Below are 20,752 nucleotides of genomic sequence, written 5' to 3'. Positions count from 1 at the left end.
GGAGGGGGTACTAATTACTCAGGCCCAGTTCTGACAGAGGGGCCCAGTGGGGCCCCCATTATCTGGCAGCAGCTGCTGCAGCAGCTCTGCTCAACCCAGCACATGCTGCTGTATGCTGGGCTGCAGTGTGGTCAGGGAGGTGCTTAAAGGGATATTTTTTCTATATTTAACTCTAAAGGCGTGTACACACAGCAGGATATGCCGTGCTACGCGAGTCCCAAATTGATCAGATTGTATCGGGACTCGCATCTCACTGCATACATGCAGAGGGACAATTTAGACTATATAGTGCAGATCTGCACTATATAGTCTTGGCCGCCCTCTCTATTTCATTACAGATTTGCACTCACACGGGAGCGCGCATCGGCAGTGCATCGGGCTCGCAAGCCCTAAAAAAGCATGCAATATGGCTTCCGATGTTCACTATATCGGCAACATCGGAAGCCATATCGCCCCGTGTGTACACACTATTAGGGTGCATTCCAATGATTAGGCCCTGCCCTGTTCACCAATAGGTCCATTACTCTAAGTAGCAGGGGCATAAATAGAAGTGGGTGAGCCCCATAGCAAAATCTTGAAAGCCCCCCCACCTGGAGATAGAGAAAGTGTCAGGGAGAGAGAGAAGAAGAGAGCGGGAGTCACAGAGAGAGCAATGTAGCCTGGGATAGAGAGATTGTCAGAGATGCAGTGACAGGGAGAGAGGAGAGTCAGGGAAAGAGGAGAGTCAGAGAGAGAGAGGAAAGTCAGGGAGAGGGAGAGATGTAGTCAGGGAGAGGGATTGTCAGAGAGAGTAAGTTTCAGGGAGAGAGCAGGAGAGATAAAGAGAGTGTGTCAGAACGAGAGAGAGACACACACACTCTCAGAGAGATAGAGAAGGGAACAAAAGAGAGTGTGGGAGACAGAGGATGGAGAAAGACAAAGGGGAATGGCTGCCACTTTTAGGCAGATGTGAGGGTCAGATCATCTTGCACATGCAGGAGAGAGCAAGGGGGAGGCAGGCATACGCAGGACAGAAAGGGGCGTCAGGCTCTGCAGACACATGCTTGGGAGAAAGGGGGCGTGTTGTGACATGCTTGAGGGGGGGCATCAGCATGGTGCAGCAAGGGTGGTCAACCTCTGCAGGGACAAGCTGGAGAGCAGGCTGTGCCATGTGGGGGGGAGGGCATCAGGAGGACTGCAAGGAGGGGGGGGGGTCAGTCTTTGCAGGCAAACAGAGAAGGGGGCAGGCTGTGACATGTGGGGGCGGTGAAGGTATTAGCTGAGCAGCAAGTGGGGGGCAGGCTCTGCACACACTTGCATATGGGGCGGATTGGCCAGTCGGGAAACCGGGTCATTTTCTGGGGGGCCGGTCCAGATTTGGCTGCTTTCCACCCTGGCTGGGCCGCCGCTTCCCCCCCTGGCTGGGCCGCGGACTGCAATACCACAGCGTTTAGTGGCCGCATCGACCAGCTCCTGGCTGCCACAGTAAATATGGCCGCAGCAGGCTGCGGCTTTGACCAGTGTAAAGATGGCCACAGGTCGCTCTTGGGTGACGTCACCAAGTCACCTGGTACTGAGCGGCTTCAATGTGGCGGTGGGCAGAAGCAGCTGTAGTGTGGCACTGAATCTGGGTAGGTGGCGGTACCCCCCCCCCCCCCAAAGCCGGGTCAGTAGCGATCCTCCCCCCCCCCCACAAAAAAAAAAAAAGCTGGGTCAGTAGCGTTTAAAAATATGTTAATTCAGAAGGGTAAGAAGAAAGTGTGTGGGGGACCCGCACCATATATTTAAATAAGGATTCACAATTTGTGGATGGCAAGGCTGTCAGTCAGGAGGGACTTTTACAGTGGCGTGCGGTGGGGTGAGGCACAGTCTTTCCTGTAATACTAGCATATATACCAGTATTTTGAATTGATAAATTATGTCAAAAATACAAATAATTTATAAAAAAATTCGGTACTTATTTCCTAGCACGGCGCATACGATTGTATGCCTTAATTAAGGCATACAATCTATACAATTGAAAAGATTTTTAATTGTATGTACAATATCGCATCTTATGGATCTCATCTTATGGATCTCATGGATCTTATGCATCCATAAGATGCATAAGATCCATGAGATCCATAAGAAGCCATAAGATAAAAGATCCATCAACACCAACCCGAAGCGTGGCGAGCGCAGCGAGCACGCGAGGGGCGGCGGCACGCGTCCTCTGACCTTTTCATACCCCCACTATGAGGGATACAAGGGATTTGTTTGTGGGTCGCACAAGACACAATGATACAGAGGACCCCCTTTATTTGAAAATATAAGATCAAATGGTATTATAGATGGGGGTGTGCTACCTCGGACATAGATTTTAGACAATTTAAAGAGAACAAGAAAAAGATGTCCTGTGTCGGTGCACCAATTTATGAAATAGACATAAAATCTAACTTTTATTAGTACATTTTAAGAACTGCGAGATAAAAACAAAATACAATAACAGACAGGGGTGGGATATAACACTCTTTAAAACTAAGGTGGCAGGCAGACTTATGTAGTGTAATATAATTTGTGTACTGTATTTACTGAGAACCATGTGCTGGTGGTCCGTACAGGGAATAACCTGTGCGGGCCACTATACTGGTGTCCTGGCACCGGAGGGTTAGATAACCTCTTTGCCGTGTGCTCAATACCAGTTAGATGGTAGTCACAGAGACAGTGAGATACGAAGCCATGGCTATTTAAGAAATAACGTCACAATCAATTAAATGACCACCGTCTCTGGTTACCGGGTGCCCCTTGTGAGCGCACTCTGTCAGATTGCACTTGTTGCTCCCATTTGGCTACAATTTTGCCTATGAATGAGGAAGCTGTAATCTGCGAAGCGCGTGCCGGCTAGCGGTGCGCGGGCAGACTATTGTAGTTTTGTTTATTTTCATATTTATGTTGAAATAATCTGAACCTGTGCGCTATTGCTCCAGCCCTTATAAGGGCTTTATATTGCTTACAGCCAGGTCCCCTTGGAGGCGACTCCATAGGACTGGTCGAGGTAGCCAGGTCCCCCTGGAGGCGACTCCACAGGACTGGCACAGTGGACCCACCTGGAGGCACTCCAGAATTAGCACATAGACTCCATTCATAGGCAAAATTGTAGCCAAATGGGAGCAACAAGTGCAATCTGACAGAGTGCGCTCACAAGGGGCACCCGGTAACCAGAGACGGTGGTCATTTAATTGATTGTGACGTTATTTCTTAAATAGCCATGGCTTCGTATCTCACTGTCTCTGTGACTACCATCTAACTGGTATTGAGCACACGGCAAAGAGGTTATCTAACCCTCCGGTGCCAGGACACCAGTATAGTGGCCCGCACAGGTTATTCCCTGTACGGACCACCAGCACATGGTTCTCAGTAAATACAGTACACAAATTATATTACACTACATAAGTCTGCCTGCCACCTTAGTTTTAAAGAGTGTTATATCCCACCCCTGTCTGTTATTGTATTTTGTTTTTATCTCGCAGTTCTTAAAATGTACTAATAAAAGTTAGATTTTATGTCTATTTCATAAATTGGTGCACCGACACAGGACATCTTTTTCTTGTTCTCTTTAAACATACCCCCACTATCCATGTCGGCGTGGAGTTGATTTTATATAGTGTGGCGAGCGTGAAGTAATGCGCGTCCGCTCGCCACGCTTCGGGCTCGGTGGCTCGCTGCTCGAGTTGATTTTATATAGTGTGGTGAGCGCAGCGAGCCCCGCGAGGGGATGCGTAATACCTGTGAAGTAATGCGCGTCCGCTCACCTCGCTTCGGGCTCAGTGGCTCGCTGCGCTCTCCACACTATATAAAATCAACTCCACGCCGACGTGGATAGTGGTGGTATGAAAAGGTCGGAGGACGCGTACCGCCACCCCTCGCGGGCTCGCTGCGCTCGCCACGCTTCGGGTTGGTGTCAATAGTGGGGTGGCGTTAACAATGGGGGGGGGGGGGCATTTCACCCATGGGGGGGGGGTATCAATTAAAATTGGGGTTTTGGGGGCTTTTTACATTGGAATCAATGTAAAATTGGGTCTCAGGGACCATTTCACATTGATTCCAATGTAAAAATCCCGTTGATCGCATCGCATGCATCTTATGCCGCACAAACACATAAGATGCATGCAATGCTTGCGATATCGGCCCAACACATACAATCTAGATCGTGGGCGCCGTGCTAGGAAACAAGTACCAAAAATTTTAATTTTTATTATTCTAATCATTTTTATAGTCAAAACTCTGGAGTAAAAACGTCTATGGCAGGTGAGGCAGTGCCTCACCTGGCTACCTTTTCTGCACACCTCTTATCAAAACTCAGTGAATCTCCAGCAGTGTATACTGCTGCACATGTGTATAATGCTGGTATGTACCCCATGGCTTATATACAGTATTGTGTGCATATCTGGCTCTGGTACTTGCCAGGGACTCTTGAGCCATTTACCTCACCGCAGATCCCTGGACTTTAATATATATTCCCCTACTGGCTTAGGGTGCTGTCTACTGATTTAAATATAGGTACACAATAAGAAAAGAGAAAATAAATCAATTTAATTGGACGCACTCCTCATTAAGGCCCTTATTCTGATTGATGCGTACTTTCCCGCATACTTTCGGATCGCGTCTTTACGGCGTCTGCGCATGCGTGGAGAACGCCACGCGCATGTGCCACGCCTTGACTCCGTACCTGTTCGGGCAAATCCCGTACAAAACTGGTCACCGCAATCATTCAGGAAATATGGGCGTATTATGGGCGTCATGCGGAATGACACATGGGCGTAGTTTCAAAGTGGGCAAAACGGGGCGGAAACATGGGCGGACACGGGGGAGTACACTTATGTTGGGGGGCGTGCATTCGGATAGCACTCCGAATGCACGCGAACAAAAAGGGAAGAAATGTGCGGTGTCCAAAAGGCCACTATTGCTTTGCGGACACCACTCGTTCCTGCGGGAGGCGAACGGACCGCCTAATGACTACAAGCATTAACACCTGAACCCAATAAAATCGACTCCTTTACTCATTACTCACTAATAGGACGCTTGTCAGTGCTTTAATTGAAACCATTGCTGCTTCAAGGAAACCTTACTAATCAGCCACATATGCTGTACTTCTGACACACTTTAAACCCAGAGCCGGCCCTAGCCTAAATGACGCCCTAGGCAAGATTTTGGATGGTGCCCCCTAGCACCGTCACTAGTTCCGCCCTGACCCTTCTCCCCTTTCCCAGCACCATCAACCCTCATCATACTCTAGCAGTCATCATTTTGGTGCTCCTACCTGCAATATTTTAAATAGAAACAGGGCACACATTTGGTGCGCAGCCCAAACAGAGGTGTGTTCTTGCTGGGAAGGGGCATGGCCACCCAATAGTACCCCCAATTCAAATTATGCCACACAGTAGTGCCACTTTAGTCACATTATATCATGTGATGGTGTCCCTTATTCACGTTACATCACACAGTGATACCACTTTACCTTATGTACATTACTCCTCACATTATACCCTTAGAAAAGAATCCTGAGAAAATATTGTATTATAAGCACCTCCATGGCCACACTGCAACCCAGCACAAAGCAGTGTGTGCTGGGCAAAGGAGAAGAGCTGCAGCTGCTGCTGTCACTTAAGGGGAGGGGGCCTGGGGCCCCCACTGGGCCCTTCCATCAGACTTTGGCCTGGGTACTTTGTACCCCCTACCCCTTTCTCTAGGCACTCCTGATAATACCACACAGTAATGCCCCTTACACATAACACACATTATTAATGTCCTTATAACCATAATGCCCCTTACACATTATGCAAACCTTTATTAATGCCGTTCATACACATAAAGACACACATAATGCCCCTTACACATATGTTGCACATTATTAATGCCCTTATACACATGACACACATAATGTATGTTACACATATGTTGCACATTATTAATGCATTTATACATGACACACATAATGCCCTTTACATATGCTGAACACTATTGCACAACCAACCCACCCGCAGACAGCACTCGCACAGCCGCTAACACTGTGACCTCTGCCTCTGCTTGGATACAGATGTTTCCTCATACATCTTGCCTCAATAGTCCATGCAGCTCCTGGCCAGTTCTGCTAACGTTGGGTGCCTTTTTTGCTGAAAATTCATCTTATTTGCATTGTTATGACCAGCACACACAAGGAACTTCCGATGATTAAAATGATATGTGGCATGCCTATATTCTGTGTGCGACTGTGGCTGTACCTCCATACAGAATGCTACATTACAGTGATTTCCACAAATACATTATGCAGATACAGCCTCACTCACACACAGAATATAGGCATGCCGCATATCATTTTAATCAGCAGAAGCTGCTGATGCCCCTAGGCATTCCAAATGCCCTAGGCAATTGCCTAGTTTGCCTATGCCTAAGGCCGGCTCTGTTTAAACCTGCTAACAATGGACATGACTGAATATTAATACTAGCAATACACATGTGTATGCGACATGTACTAATTAAACCACACAATTGTTGTAAAGTAAAGCAATTTATTTATATAAATTTCACTGTCAATGCCACTGTGATGCAATGACAAAAAAATAAAAATACCAAAAAAAACAAACCATGGCACTTAAATTGCTGTAAGGGTTAATGTGTGCAATGCATGTGTTAGGCATGCTTGTAAGGATATATTGGCATCTAATTGATTCCAATTCAAAATAAGCAGTTTTTTATGAGGATAGGTAATTAAATAAGTGGGTCATGTGATGTATTGCAGAAGATACATAATAGTGGGTTGTTTGGCGTAAATACTCCGCTTACGGGCGGTAGCACCGCTTGGCTCCCGTTCGGATGCGGTATTCCCGAGCATACTCTGTAATACTCTGTAATACCGTGCAGAATCTGAGTGTTTCTCCCGCACACGCATGGTTTGTATGTCATCCGTAAACACGCCCTGTTCTTAAAGAGTGAGTCCGTCCGAATGCGGAGGACACGTGGGCGTTTCTACGGGCGATGGCCGCACGCGGCAGAACACCGTGGCGTGCGGACCGCTCCGTAAGAATGCGGGAATATCCGCACCGATCAGAATAAGGGCCTAAGTCATTGAAGACCATGTGGATGAGAAGTGCGTCCAATTAAACTGATTTATTTTCTCTTTTCTTATTGTGTAATTCAGAAGGGTGCAAGCCCCGGGCCCCATAGCAGTTGCACCCCCTGCATCCTCCATAGTTACGCCACTGCCAAGTAGATAATAGTGAAGTGGCCACTCAGTGTCTGGGATCATCAGTCTGTTTCTTTTAGATAAGGTACATACTGCAATTAGTGCAGCCTTGTTTGTCTGATTCCGCAAGTATTTAAAGTTAATGTTTGTTGCTAATAAGTCTTTTCTGGCAGCTCCGGCTTCATGTTTTCCTGTTTGCACTGTTTGGCACTAGTTACAGAGAAATGTAGCTACAAATTAAGGAGACTAATGATCTGTTATGAGGACTGCAGTAATCATCCTAGGACCTGCCACCAAGCTGCTACTTCCACAACTGTAGGTTCTGCAACAGCAACCAGTCATCATAATACAATCAATTAATTGTCTCTGCAGTAAACCACAAAGGTCTTGTCAATGTATGTAATTATTTGTATGGCTACATTTTAAAATGTCTCCAATACTAAAACGCCTATACTGTAATGAATTTATTATTGCTAATTACAAAACAAGAAATAGATTACTATTAGGTACATGATTTACCTCATATTTCTGTTATTCCTTTTTTTTTAGTTTTGCACAGGTTAAATGCCAATCATCACGTAGATAATATGATGAGGTATATTGTATTAATTATAGGGTACTTATGTATTATCTGGGCTGCTGATTTTTTGATTGTATGCCTTAACTTAAGGCATACAATCAGATGCGATGCGATGCGATATCGCATCACATCGCATACGACCATATCGCATGCGATGACCTGATTTTTCCATAGGATTCAATGTTAAAATGGACTGAGTCCATTTTAACATGGAATTCAATGGGAAAAAGGGGTCCTTTTCATACCCCTACTATCCAAATGGGCATGGAGTTGGATATAAACCTGTGGCGAGCGTAGCGAGCCACCGATCCCGAAGCGTGGCGAGCGAAGCGTGGCGAGCAAAGCGAGCCCCGCGAGGGGACGGTATTCTGTGTCCCCTCGCGGGGCTCGCTTCGCTCGCCACGCTTCGCTCGCCACGGTGGCTCGCTACGCTCGCCACAGGTTTATATCCAACTCCATGCCCACTTGGATAGTAGGGGTATGAAAAGGACCCCTTTTCCCATTGAATTCCATGTTAAAATGGACTCAGTCCATTTTAACATTGAATCCTATGGAAAAATCGGGTCCATCGCATCGCTTCGCATGCGATATGGTCGGATGCGATGCGATGCGATGGACCCGATTTCCAAATCGGCAGCCCAGTTAGTACATAAGTACCATTATAGTTTCTCATTTTGCTTTATGTAATTTGTAGCTTTACATCTACTAAACACTATGGTGTGAAGTCTGTAATTCTATCATAGAGTACTGGCTTTCCTTCGGCCCTCCAGCTGTTATTGAACTACAGATCCCAGTATTCCCTGCTACAGTTTTGCTATTTGGCCATGATAGGGTATGGTGGGATGTGTACAACAACAGCTGGAGGGCCAAAGGTTCTCCATCCTTGATGTAAGGTCAAAGGTAGGCCATAGTGGGGGGATGGGAGGTTTAAACTGTCATACTGCAGGTTTTGCAAAGTCTGGGTTTTTAGGATCTGCTAATATTGTTTTAGAAAATGCTGAGATCAGGGGCGTTTCAAGAGAGGAGAAGACCCACGTGCAGCCTCTGCTGCAGGCTCCGTCCTCTCTGACAGTGAGGGGGCTATGGCATTATGAAATGGCATGCACAGGTCAGTGGCCTAACTAAGTTTTGGGCGCCCCCCCCCCGCCGCCGCCCCGCCAATCCCCCGCCGCCCCGCCGCCCATGCAAACCCCCCCACCCAATCCCCTGCAGCCTTACCTATCGCGCTGGTCCCGGCGGCTCCGTTCTTCTTCTGCTGAGGACCACCACAAAATGGCGCCGCCCCCATACAGCAGACAGTTTCAGAGAACTGTGTGCTATATGGGGGCGGCCATTTTGTGGTAGTCCTCAGCAGAAGAACGGAGCCGCCGGGACCAGCGAGATATGTAAGTCTGCAGGGGAATTGGGGGGGGGGTACCTATAGCACTGCAGCCCCCGGCGCCCCCACATGCACAGCGCCCCCCCCCCCCGCGGTGGCGGGGGCTGCGGTGCTATAGTTAACCCGCTGGCACAGGTCTCCGGGAACATGGCACATGGACATATCTAATACACATGCGCAAATCACTTGGAAATTGTCGCAGGGCCTTTATTCGAGTGATTTGCGCCTCCGGTGCCAAGATGCCTTTACATGACTCCGGAGGGCTAAGTATAATGGGTAAGAATGGGACCATTTCTGCGCATGTGCAAACCCTGGCACCGAAAGGCTTCGGTGAGTTACACACTTGCCGGGCCGTTTGCTGCGGGGGGAAGGGAGGATGGTGGGCAGGGGCCGGAGCAGGGGAACACCCAGCGCTTTATGGGCATCTCCATGAAAATGCTGGGCGTTCACCTGGGAACGCAGGTGGGCCAATGCCTGCCGGGGGAGGGAGGCTGACATCACATGACATCAGGGCCCACCCCCTCTTCATCAGACTCCACCAGAAATAGAAGTCAGTTTAGACTGAAACTTCTACAGTATTTCCGAAGGGGAGAGAAATCATTGGCTGGTCAGCAACCATCCCATGATTACTATCCCCTTCAGCTGCATGCGAGGGGATGTGTAACAAAACAATACAGATTATACTTACTTGCGAAGTGAATTCATCACTGACCGGCCATCCTCCTTCTGTGTTCACACTGTAACCCTATACAACAAATTCAACAAAATAATACCCCTTTCACATTGCACTTTTAAAACGGTATATTGCCGTTTTTTTTCCCCATTTTAAAACGTTTAAGGCTGCAATGTGAAAGTGCCAAAGTTGATTTACTGGTTAAATATAACCGGTATTTTAACACGGTTAAAAAGCAGAGTCCTACACGTTTTAAAGCCGTTTTTTAGGCAGTGTGAATGGCTCTATTTCAAAGACTTGAAACGTGTCCCTTGGGGGTTAAACGGGTTGAATTTTGAATGGTATTAAATGATTTTTAAAACGGTTTTCACCTGCAATGTGAAAGGTCTCAAGGCTCAGACCCGTTTTAAAGTCCCATTTAAGAATACCGTGTCATTACCCATTTCTGCAATGTGAAAGCAGTATTAGTGAGACGACACCAGGAAGATGATGTTTTACCTTGTTGTGGGATCTGAGCAGGGCTGCAGAACCTGTGTAGTGCTCGGATTGCCTTGAATCCTGGAAGTTTGTGTAGGCTTGGTTTTCAGAAAACCGTGCTAACTCATCTATCATTATTAGCATTCAAGTGATTCTGAAGGGGGTGTACACACGGGGATTTAAGCCCTATTTCTAAGCAATCTGACTAGATATCTTAGAAATGAGCACGGATCACTCTGAATGTACACCCTATAGCAGTGGCTACGCACAGTCCCGCACATCGCCATTGCCTAACTAGAGAACACTGGTCTGCACAGATCAATCAGCACACATCGCTGGTGCATCGTATGTGTGCCAGCGATGTGTGCTAAGTAATCAGTGCTTAAGCACATCGCTCAGCACAGAGCACAGGGGCAGATTTACTAAAGCCTCTAAATCAGAAAAGTTTGCAGGGTCATTCATAGTGGCCAATAACATGCTATCATATTCTACAATGCAATGGAAAAATTATAGCTACAATCTGGTTGCTACGGGCAACCCAACAACTCCTGTTTTGGTGCCGTTGACCCTCCTCCACTTGAGTGTCTGAATGCCCACTGCCTCCCCAAATGTGCTTCCGACCCCTATTCCAATAAGTACCTCTACCCCCTACCTCCCCAAATGTGCCCTGGCAGAAGAAAATTCATGATTTACATATTTACATATTGCAGATTGCACACATATACACATTACACATACATACATACATACATAGTACTACATAGTACACCATACACACATACATATACATAGCACAATACAACAAATACATAGCACACACATGTACATACTGTAGTAAACCAAACATACACACATACACTCACCACACACACACACACACACACAGACACACACACACTGCACACATACATACTTACATACATAGTACTACATAGTACACCATATACACATGCACACATGCACATATACATACTGTAGCATAAAACACGAAATACATAGCACACACATGTACATACTGTAGTACACCAAACATACACTCACCACATACACACACACACACTGCACACATACATACATACATACATACATACATACATACATACACATTGCAAAAAGGCATGCTCACCTGAGACAGAGCACCGTGACAGAGCAGCTTAGAAACACACGTGCGACTCTAGGACAGTAAATCATCCGGTAGCAGCCTTCACTCAATGCCTATAAGGAACTGCGTGCTGCCGCTCTGCATACAATCAGCCATTGCTACTGACACCATTGCCTGCACTCCAATCCAACCCCCAACAACAACAAAATCGGTTATCTGCGCGATGGATCTCTGGGGCAGATTTATTAAGCTCGGTGAAGTGATGGGAAATTTACTAAAGGAAATTTGTAAAAAAATAGGTGTATTTGTATTTAGAAATACACTTATTTTTGACATTTACTATCCCGAAAATACGGCAATTCGTATTCGTATTGATGTGCTATCAATACGAATATGAATTGCCGTATTTTTGGGATAGTAAATGTCAAAAATAAGTGTATTTCTAAATACAAATACACCTATTTTTTACAAATTTCCTTTAGTAAATTTCCCCCTTAGGGTGAGATTTAATGGGATGAGAGATTCAGAAAGTGAGAGATTTGGTGAGAAATCTCCAGTCTTTTTAAAGCGGCAATCATTTACACTGCAAAATCAAACTGGTTTAGCAGTGTAAATGATTGCCGCTTTAAAAAAAACTGGAGATTTCTTACCAAATCTCTCACTTTCTAAATCTCTCATGCTATTAAATCTCACCCTTTGGGGGAAATTTACCAAAATGGATTCGTAAAAAATAGGTGTATTCGTAGGCAGAAATACACCTATTTTTTACACATTTACAATCCCGAAAATACAACAATTCGTATTCCTAATGATGGGACATTCGTATTTGTATTTACAAATACGAATGTCTACACCATCGATAGAATACGACAGAAATCAACATTCAAAAGAATGGTGGTTCCTGATGTACTAAGCAGCCGTACTGATAATACGGCTGCTAATTGGTGTAAAACAGGCAGCAAAATACGACAGGAAAATACACCCTGTAAAAAAAATAGAAAATTAAATAAATAAAAAAAAAAAACAGCGTGGGGTCCCCCCCACAGCTGTAACCAGCACCAGGCTGAAAGAGCCGTGGCCGGTAATTAAAAATCAGGGAACCCAACAAATAGGGGTTCCCTGATTTTTAACAACCAGCCCCAGGCTCCAGGTCCGGGGCTGGTTCCCAAAATACGGGGGACAAAATGACTAGGGTTCCCCCGTATTTTAAAAACCAGCCCCAGGCAAAACCAGCCAGCAGGGTAATGTCACAGCCGGGGGACACTTATGATATAAGGTCCCGCGGCCAAAACATTTACCCCGTGACCGGTCAGCCTGGCCAGGGGCCCTGGGGGAGTGGGGACCCCCCCAATGAAGGGGTCCCCCCCCCTCCAGGACTTACCTGACCAGGCTGAAGCCTGGTGCTGTCCCCGGTGACCCTGGGCTGTGGTCACCGGGCTGATTAAAGTGTAAAAAAAAGAATAAACTATTGTCTAATACTGGGGAACTATGAGTCCCAGCAAGCCTCCCCCGCAAGTTGGGACTTGGAGAACCACAAGTCCCAGCATGCGGGGCATTAAAGGGCCCGCTGGCACTTGTAGTTCCACAGTATTAAAAATAGTAAAATAAAACACACTGGCACACTTAAAATAAAACTTTAATACATCCAAAGCCCATACATACTGATACTTGCCTATCTTCATCCCGTAGGTAGCCCTGGTCCTGATGTCCTGGTCTTCTGGTCCTGTGTCGTCTTCTGGCTCCATGTCGACCGTTGCTGTCGCCGTTGCCGTCCAGGTCAGACGAAATCCATGGAGGAAGCTGTGGAAGGAAACCATACTCACATGTCCCAGGGCGACGTAGTCCAAGGGGGTCTTGAAAAAAAAAAATACGAGAAGCCGAACCAGACGAACAGCTGAGCCGCACGGTATTCTGTGTACATCGTGCGGCTCCGCCCCCGAATGCCGCTATTGGCCGCCTTGCGGCCTAGCGGCTCCTGATTGGCTGCTAGACTGCAAGGTGGCCAATAGCGGCATTCGGGGGCGGAGCCGCACGATGTACGCAGAATACCGTGCGGCTCGTCTGGTTCGGCTTCTCGTTTTTTTTTTTTTCCAAGACCCCCTTGGACTACGTCGCCCTGGGACAGGTGAATATGGTTTCCTTCCACAGCTTCCTCCATGGATTTTGTCGGACCCGGACGGCAACGGCGACAGCAACGGTCGGCATGGAGCCAGAAGACGACACAGGACCAGAAGACCAGCACCTCAGGACCAGGGCTACCTACGGGATGAAGATAGGTAAGTATCAGTATGTATGGGCTTTGGATGTATTAAAGTTTTATTTTAAGTGTGTGTCAGTGTGTTTTATTTTACTATTTTTAATACTGTGGAACTACAAGTGCCAGCGGGCCCTTTAATGCCCCGCAGGCTGGGACTCCAAGTCCCAGCTTGCGGGGGAGGCTTGCTGGGACTCATAGTTTCCCAGTATTAGACAATAGTTTATTCTTTTTTTTACACTGTAATCAGCCCGGTTACCTCAGCCCAGGGTCACCGAGGACAGAACCAGGATTCAGCCTGGTCAGGTAAGTCCTGGAGTCATTGGGGGGGTCCCCACTCCCCCAGGGCCCCTGGCCAGGCTGACTCGTCAGTAGGGTGATGTTTTGGCCGCGGGACCTTATATCATAAGTGTCCCCCAGCTGTGACATTACCCTGCTGGCTGGTTTGGCCTGGGGCTGGTTCTTAAAATACGGGGTACCCCTAGTCATTTTGTCCCCCGTATTTTGGGAACCAGTCCCGGACCTGGAGCCTGGGGCTGGTTGTTAAAAATCGGGGAACCCCTATTTGTCGGGTTCCCTGATTTTTAATTACCGGCCCTGGCTCTTTCAGCCTGGTGCTGGTTACAGCTGTGGGGGGGACCCCATGCCGTTTTTTTTTTTATTATTTATTTAATTTTCTATTTTTTTTACACCTTGCAGCCTACACGGATCTGACTGATCCGTGCAGACTGCCTGTACTAATTCGTATTAGCGGCCGTATATATGGCCAGCTAATACGAATGGTTACACCATCGGAGGGTTACAAAGCAGTCGTATCTGACTGCTTTGTACATTCCCCTCTGGAACACGACTTTGCATACAACTGAAACAGTCTTTTGCAGTCGTAGGGGAAATACTAATACGAAAAACTAGGTTTTTCATATTGGTAAATTTCCCCCTTTGTGTCTGGTTTTTATCACCGGCCAATCAGCTCCTACCTGGGAAGTTACAGGCTTGGTTCGAAAAATGACAGGTAGGAGCTGATTGGCCAGTGATACAAACCAGACACTTTATCACTTCACCGAGCTTAATAAATCTACCCCTAAGTATGTGGAGACCCCTGCATGCACATATGCTCTGACCCCCCTCCTTATGAGTCTTTCTGCCTTCTACCTGCCCATGTGCATGTATCATTCCCCCTCCCCGTGTTCCTTTCCCCCTTGCCTCACCAAGATGCCGCTGACACCCCTCCACACGTGCACCTATTAACTACCTCCCCAAGTGTTTCTCTGTCCCCCCCTCCCCCTTTATGTAACTCTGCTTCATCCACCATCAATACTTTGACTGCTCTTTCCTCAAAACCGGTGGCTGCTGATCAGATGTAACATGGAGATCAATCTATGACATGAGGAAGCTGAGCAGTGACAATTTTAGTGAAGCAAATTAAAGGAAAACTGACTAACCAGGCCGGCCAGTGTGAGTGTATACGCTCTGGGGCGTCGGGTGCAAAGATAACTGCGGCTAGTATTTTTATGATAAACCCACTGAATGCAGATAAACATCCATCTCTACTTAGAAATGAAAATGTCCACACTTAATTAACCCCTATATTAACACCAGATTCCTTTAAATATTTAATATATATATATATATAATTATTTTCCATATACTTTTACTTGTTCCACTTGTACCAAGTAATGAAATAATGACACACATATATTATAGTGCACTATATCTACATATATAAGAACATTGGGGAATGGTTAATATTTAATTATACGGATATAACATTGATGGTACACAACAGATATATATAGGAATCATACACTATGGGCAGTATTCAATGAGGCCAATTCGCCATGCTATTTTCGCGTTGGAAGGTGATTTTTTGGGTCAGAAAGCGAATCACCCTATTAAACGTGCACTTCTCGCCGTCTTTCTAAGTGATTTTAGCCGTGTCTCTCCGTGTAGCAAATCGCCATCTTTTCATGGAGAAGTGGAATGTGAACTTTCAAAAGACTTTAAAAAAAAGAAAGTTGTTTTCTTTTTACATTTTGTGTCAAAGAATTTTATTTTGTGAAGGGGCATGTTATTTTTATTCATGTGCTTAGAGCACATAAATATATATTTAATTAAAAAAATTATTATATTTTTTGACACATAACAGCCAGCAGGGGGCCGGGAGCTGAAAGCCGCTCATTAGATATTCATATATTCACTGCTCCCGATCATTACATATGCATGATCAGGAGCATTGAATACCCGGTCCCCTGCTGGCTTTCCCGGGGGGCAGCTTGTGCTGCCTGGGTCCCAGGGAGCCCTCCTCCCCTCCACATACGTTCTGGGGCAGGCAGGGAGACTTCCATCTCCCTGCCTGCCGCCATCCCCCGGCTCCCTGCGGGGCGCCGCAGGGGTTAAGATTCGCCGTCAGGGGCAGCAAGCCCCTGCAGCGTTGAATGCGGGGATAGCAGGGGGACAGCGAGGCTCCGGAACACGGCGACTGTGCAGCGAATCCTAAACAGGATTCGCTGCACAGTCGCCGTGTTCCGGAGCCTCGCTGTCCCCCTGCTATCCCCGCATTCAACGTTGCAAGGGCTTGCTGCCCCTGACGGCGAATCTTAAACAGGATTCGCTGCACACCGCGATTATGTTCATTGAATACTGCCCTATGATTCATCTGTTTGTAAACTGAAGCTGATGTGAAGCACAGTGTCTCTATCTTCTATAGTATCAAGTGTCACGTGGAGTTACTAGAAAGCTCACGTCAGTAACTACGGTAGTTCTAATTCCAACCGTTGATGTCACTATTATAAGCTGATACTACTATCTCAATCTACTGCTTACATTAATTCCCTAGATGTCTTAATCATTGTTATGATGATAAGCAGTAATTAGTATTGTACTGACAAGCAGTAATACAGTAATACTGTATGTTTTAAGTGTCAGTTCTCATGTTTGTATTCACTTGATATGTACAGAAATCTATGTTCATAGCACGATTTGTATTATTTAAATGATGTTTTAAATAGATGTAAATTATATGTAATGTTATAATTGTACAATGTAATAGGGTTTGAGAATCAAAAAGTGAGAGGTTTCGGATTCATTTACATTTGATTTTGCCGTGTAAATGATTGCCACTAAAAAAAAAGGGAAAATCCTCCCAAAGTCTCTCAATTTTTGATTCCCTTTTACATTTGATTTGCCCCATAGTATAATAACATTTTCTAAATAATGCAAAACTTAGACTTATTAATGTTGCGTTAATGTTTACATATATGTTAGCGCAGAGATCTTAAATCACATGATAATAACTTATTGGGGCAGTACGGATGGTGCATTGATTAGCATTACTGCATCGTGACACTGAGGTCATGTGATTAATCCCCACCATGGCCCTAACTGTGTGGAGTTTGTATATTCTCCCTGTGCTTGCGTGGGTTTCCTCCGGGCACTCCGGTTTCCTCCTACAGTCCACAAATATACTAGAAGGTTAATTGGCTCCCATCAATAACTTAACCCTAGACTGTGTGTGTGTAAGGTCCACTGCAGCAGGGACTGTGAATGGTCAAATATTCTCTGTACAGCAGGGGGGTATAGGGGTTATTTGGATTTACTCAGAAAGGCACAATCACTCTCTAATGGACAAAACCATATGCACTGCAGGTGGGGCTGATGTAACATGTGCAGAGAGAGTTAGATTTGGGTGGTTTATTGTTTTTCTGTGCAGGGTAAATGCTGGCTGCTTTATTTTTACACTGCAATATAGATATCAAGTACACCCCCAACCCAAATCTAACTCTCTCTGCACATGTTAAATCAGCCCCAGGTGCAGTGCATATGGTTTTGGCCATTAGAGAGTGATTGTGCCTTTCCGAGTGAATCAGAATAACCCCCAATGTGTGCTCTATATAAGAAACTTAATAATAATAATAATAATAATAATAATGTTTAATTGTTCACATTACTTGTGTGGAGCTGATGCAATACTAGCTACAAGAGACAGGTGGGAGTGTACCATCAACACTGACAATGGTACAATTCTATATTCTTCAACCCATAGATAACCACCTTGTCTCATTATCTGTCCTCTCAAAGAGCCTATTTATCAAAATAAATTTGTACGATATACTCCAAGAACGATAACAAAAAAGTGGTGCTAGTATAACTTCAGGCTTGATATATTATGGGTAGCTTGCATAAAATGGCGGGCCAGAGGTGTTTTACTATTCCCCGGTTTTATAGACTTTTTAATGGCAGACCGATGCACGGCTATACGCTCTTTAAAGCTGCGCTCAGTCTTGCCAATATAGCTGAGCCCACAAGGGCATATTACTTGATAGACCACATATCTTTTTAAAATGCAGTGCTATTTTAAAAAGTCTTGGGCCTTTCTATTAAATATTTGCATACATATTAAAATGAAAAACATAAAAGTATGACCGGGAGGGAAGACTGAGCTGCTGCAGAGAGAAAGCTGCTACAGCCAGGAAGCAGGGAAGATGAAGGTCCCGCTGCCAGGTGCTCAAGCTGCTGGGAGCCAGACAGAGGCAGAGTTAGAGCTGCCAATGGAGCGGGGGTAAGAGCAAGCATGACTGATAGTGGGAGGAGTCCGTGTAGCCGGCGGGCAGAAGATCTGGAAGTAATGTTGCTGACGCTGTAGGTGTAATCCTGCAGGCTGCCCGGCCTGGCCATAGAACAGCACACCCCGGCCCCGAAGTAGTACAATTGTGCTGGCCCAGGGGGCATGTGGCACCCTGCCCCCTGGCCCAGCCCGCCACTGTTTACTACATTGCAGGATTATTGATAACTAAAGGGTATGTTCATTTACCTTCCACCCCAATTGAATAAGATATAGAATTGTGAATTATGCCCTGAAAATTAGATTAGAAGTCACAAAAGAAATAAGTAAGTATAAAATTATGATGTACTGTAGTGCTTGTGGAAGTTCTACATGAATGAAGATCAACTTCAGCCCTAATCATACCCAACAATGACTGATTTGTCCTACTCTTGTATTGATAACCTCAATGATGATGAAGAGGATGATGATCGTCATCATGTAACTCTGCTAGGCCACTAGGCGGCCAATAGCGGCATTCGGGAGGAGGAGCCGCACGATGTAAACAAAGTCATCGTGCAGCTCCTTTCTTGGGTTTACTGTTCTTTTTTGTTTTGCCAAGACTTGGGGATGCTACTTTGGAACCAAGAGGAATGATCTACGCCGTAGGAGCCGTGTAAGTATAATTTCCTTCCACATGTACCCCTATGGATTTCTTCAGGAACGCACGGATGGACGGATGACACCTACCTACGGGCTCAAGATAGGTAAGTATCAGTATGAAAGGGCTCTGTATGGAATAAAGTTTTATTTTTCTGGTGTGTCAGTGTCTTTATTTTACTATTTGTATTGTTGTGGAACTACAAGTTCCAGTGGGCCCTTTAATGACCCGCATGCTGGGACTTGTGATTCCCCGAGTCCCTGCATGCAAGGGAGGCTTGCCTGGGCTCATAAGTCCACAGCAATATACAATAGTTTTATTCTATTTTTTACACCACAATCAGCCCGGTACCCACCGCCCAGGGTTACTTTATTGGGGGGTCCCCACTCCCCCAGGACCCATGCCCAAGCTGACCGGTCAGAGGGTTAATACTTTGGGGAGACTTGTATTAAAAATGTCTCCCCACCTGGCTGTGGCATTACCCTGCTGGCTGGTTGGGCCTGGTGCTGGTTCTTAAAATACGGGGGACCTCTTCTCATTTTGTCACCCGTATTTTGGGGACCAGTACCGGCCCTTGGTCCTGGTGCTGGTTTTAAAAGATACAGGGAACCCCAGCTTGTTTTTTCCCCTGGTTTTTTAAAACCAGGAACGGCTCTTTGAGCCTGGGGCTGGTTATGCCCGTGGGGGGGGGCACGTGTTTTAAAATAGGAATTTGTATTTAAAAATACAAATTTGTATTTAAAATACAAATTTGTAGTTAAAATACAAATTTGTATTTATATACAAATTCCTAGCGGAAAAAATACAAATCCATACACCATCGGAAAATATGAATCAGTCAAATACGAAAAATAGTAAATTTTCCTCTGGAATACAAATTCGTAAATGCAATACGAGGGCAATGCCACTCGTATGCATTCGTATTAAGAACACCAATACCAATTTACGTATTCGTATTCTTGGTAAATTTCCCCCACTGTGTCAACAGGATGCTAATTTTGATATGGCGGATGCTGTTTTAAAGGTTCTCATGTTCTCATGTTTCAAATTCAGACGTATAAATCTACTTTTGCAAACTGTATGTTTCATGCCTTAAATGATCAAATAGGTCAACAGTGAAAAGCAGACATCTAAGAGGTCTTCAAATATTTTCAGAATCTCATATATGATGATTCAGAAATAGAACTTTCTCAGATATTCAGTTATTCGCTATTGCTAGTCAAACAGTAATAAGGAAACAAAAAAATTTTTTCTCAAGAGACAAGCAATATACACAAATGAACCATCACCATCACTCATGTCTATTAGAGATTCAGGAGGAGAAAGAACAGCAGCAATGATGAGTTTAAACCACCCCTAGACAAGAACCAAGGTGCCTAGAACCCTGTCCTTCAGTCTTCTATGTTCATGCCCATTACATTGAGGCATGGACCACATTTCATCATTGACCCTCCCAGCTTCCAAAGAAACACCATCATCTTGGTGATAGTTGATTGCATTTCCAAACAAGTCACCGTACAGCATTAGACAAAATATTGTCAGCTCTATAATTCTTCCAGATCTTTACTAAAGATGTCTTTTTTTCTTCAGTGCTGGAAATTTCACTTGTGCTTCGCATCTGTGTACCACCACCAGTGAACTGGACAGTGGAAGCTAATGATCAAACCCTATTATCATTGTTTAGGATGCCCACAACAACTGGTCCCAACTTGTGTGGCCGTAGTTTTATAGAGCAACCTGCTGCAGGAATCTCTAGGATAGTTCCATTCTACAGTATATTAACAAGTGTTAATCTGTTTTTCCATGAGTCTTCTTGAGTTCCTTCTTAAGAAACACAAAGGCCCTTATTCAGATCTGATTGCAGTACAAATTTGTTCTCAAAATGG

At 45.4% G+C, this 20,752-nt stretch overlaps 1 long non-coding RNA gene across 3 annotated transcripts in view; it reads left to right on the top strand.

Annotated features, from left to right (window-relative positions):
• The window catches only part of LOC146057791 (uncharacterized), a 45,173-nt gene that overhangs the window by 8,837 nt on the left and 15,584 nt on the right, over positions 1–20,752 (top strand). Inside the window, exon 3 of one of the 3 annotated variants that reach the window (XR_014469775.1) lies at positions 7,375–7,644. The exons of 1 other annotated variant lie outside the window; for it this stretch is intronic. This is a non-coding gene — a long non-coding RNA (uncharacterized LOC146057791). Of the gene's footprint in view, positions 1–7,361; positions 7,645–20,752 lie in introns of those variants that run through there. One more of the 3 variants, XR_014469777.1, reaches the window with a different exon arrangement.

Source organism: Crinia signifera, chromosome 2 (assembly GCF_055691185.1).
Source record: "Crinia signifera chromosome 2, ASM5569118v1, whole genome shotgun sequence".
In the NCBI taxonomy this organism is placed as follows: domain Eukaryota; kingdom Metazoa; phylum Chordata; class Amphibia; order Anura; family Myobatrachidae; genus Crinia; species Crinia signifera.
This window is presented reverse-complemented; position numbering and strand designations above follow the sequence as displayed.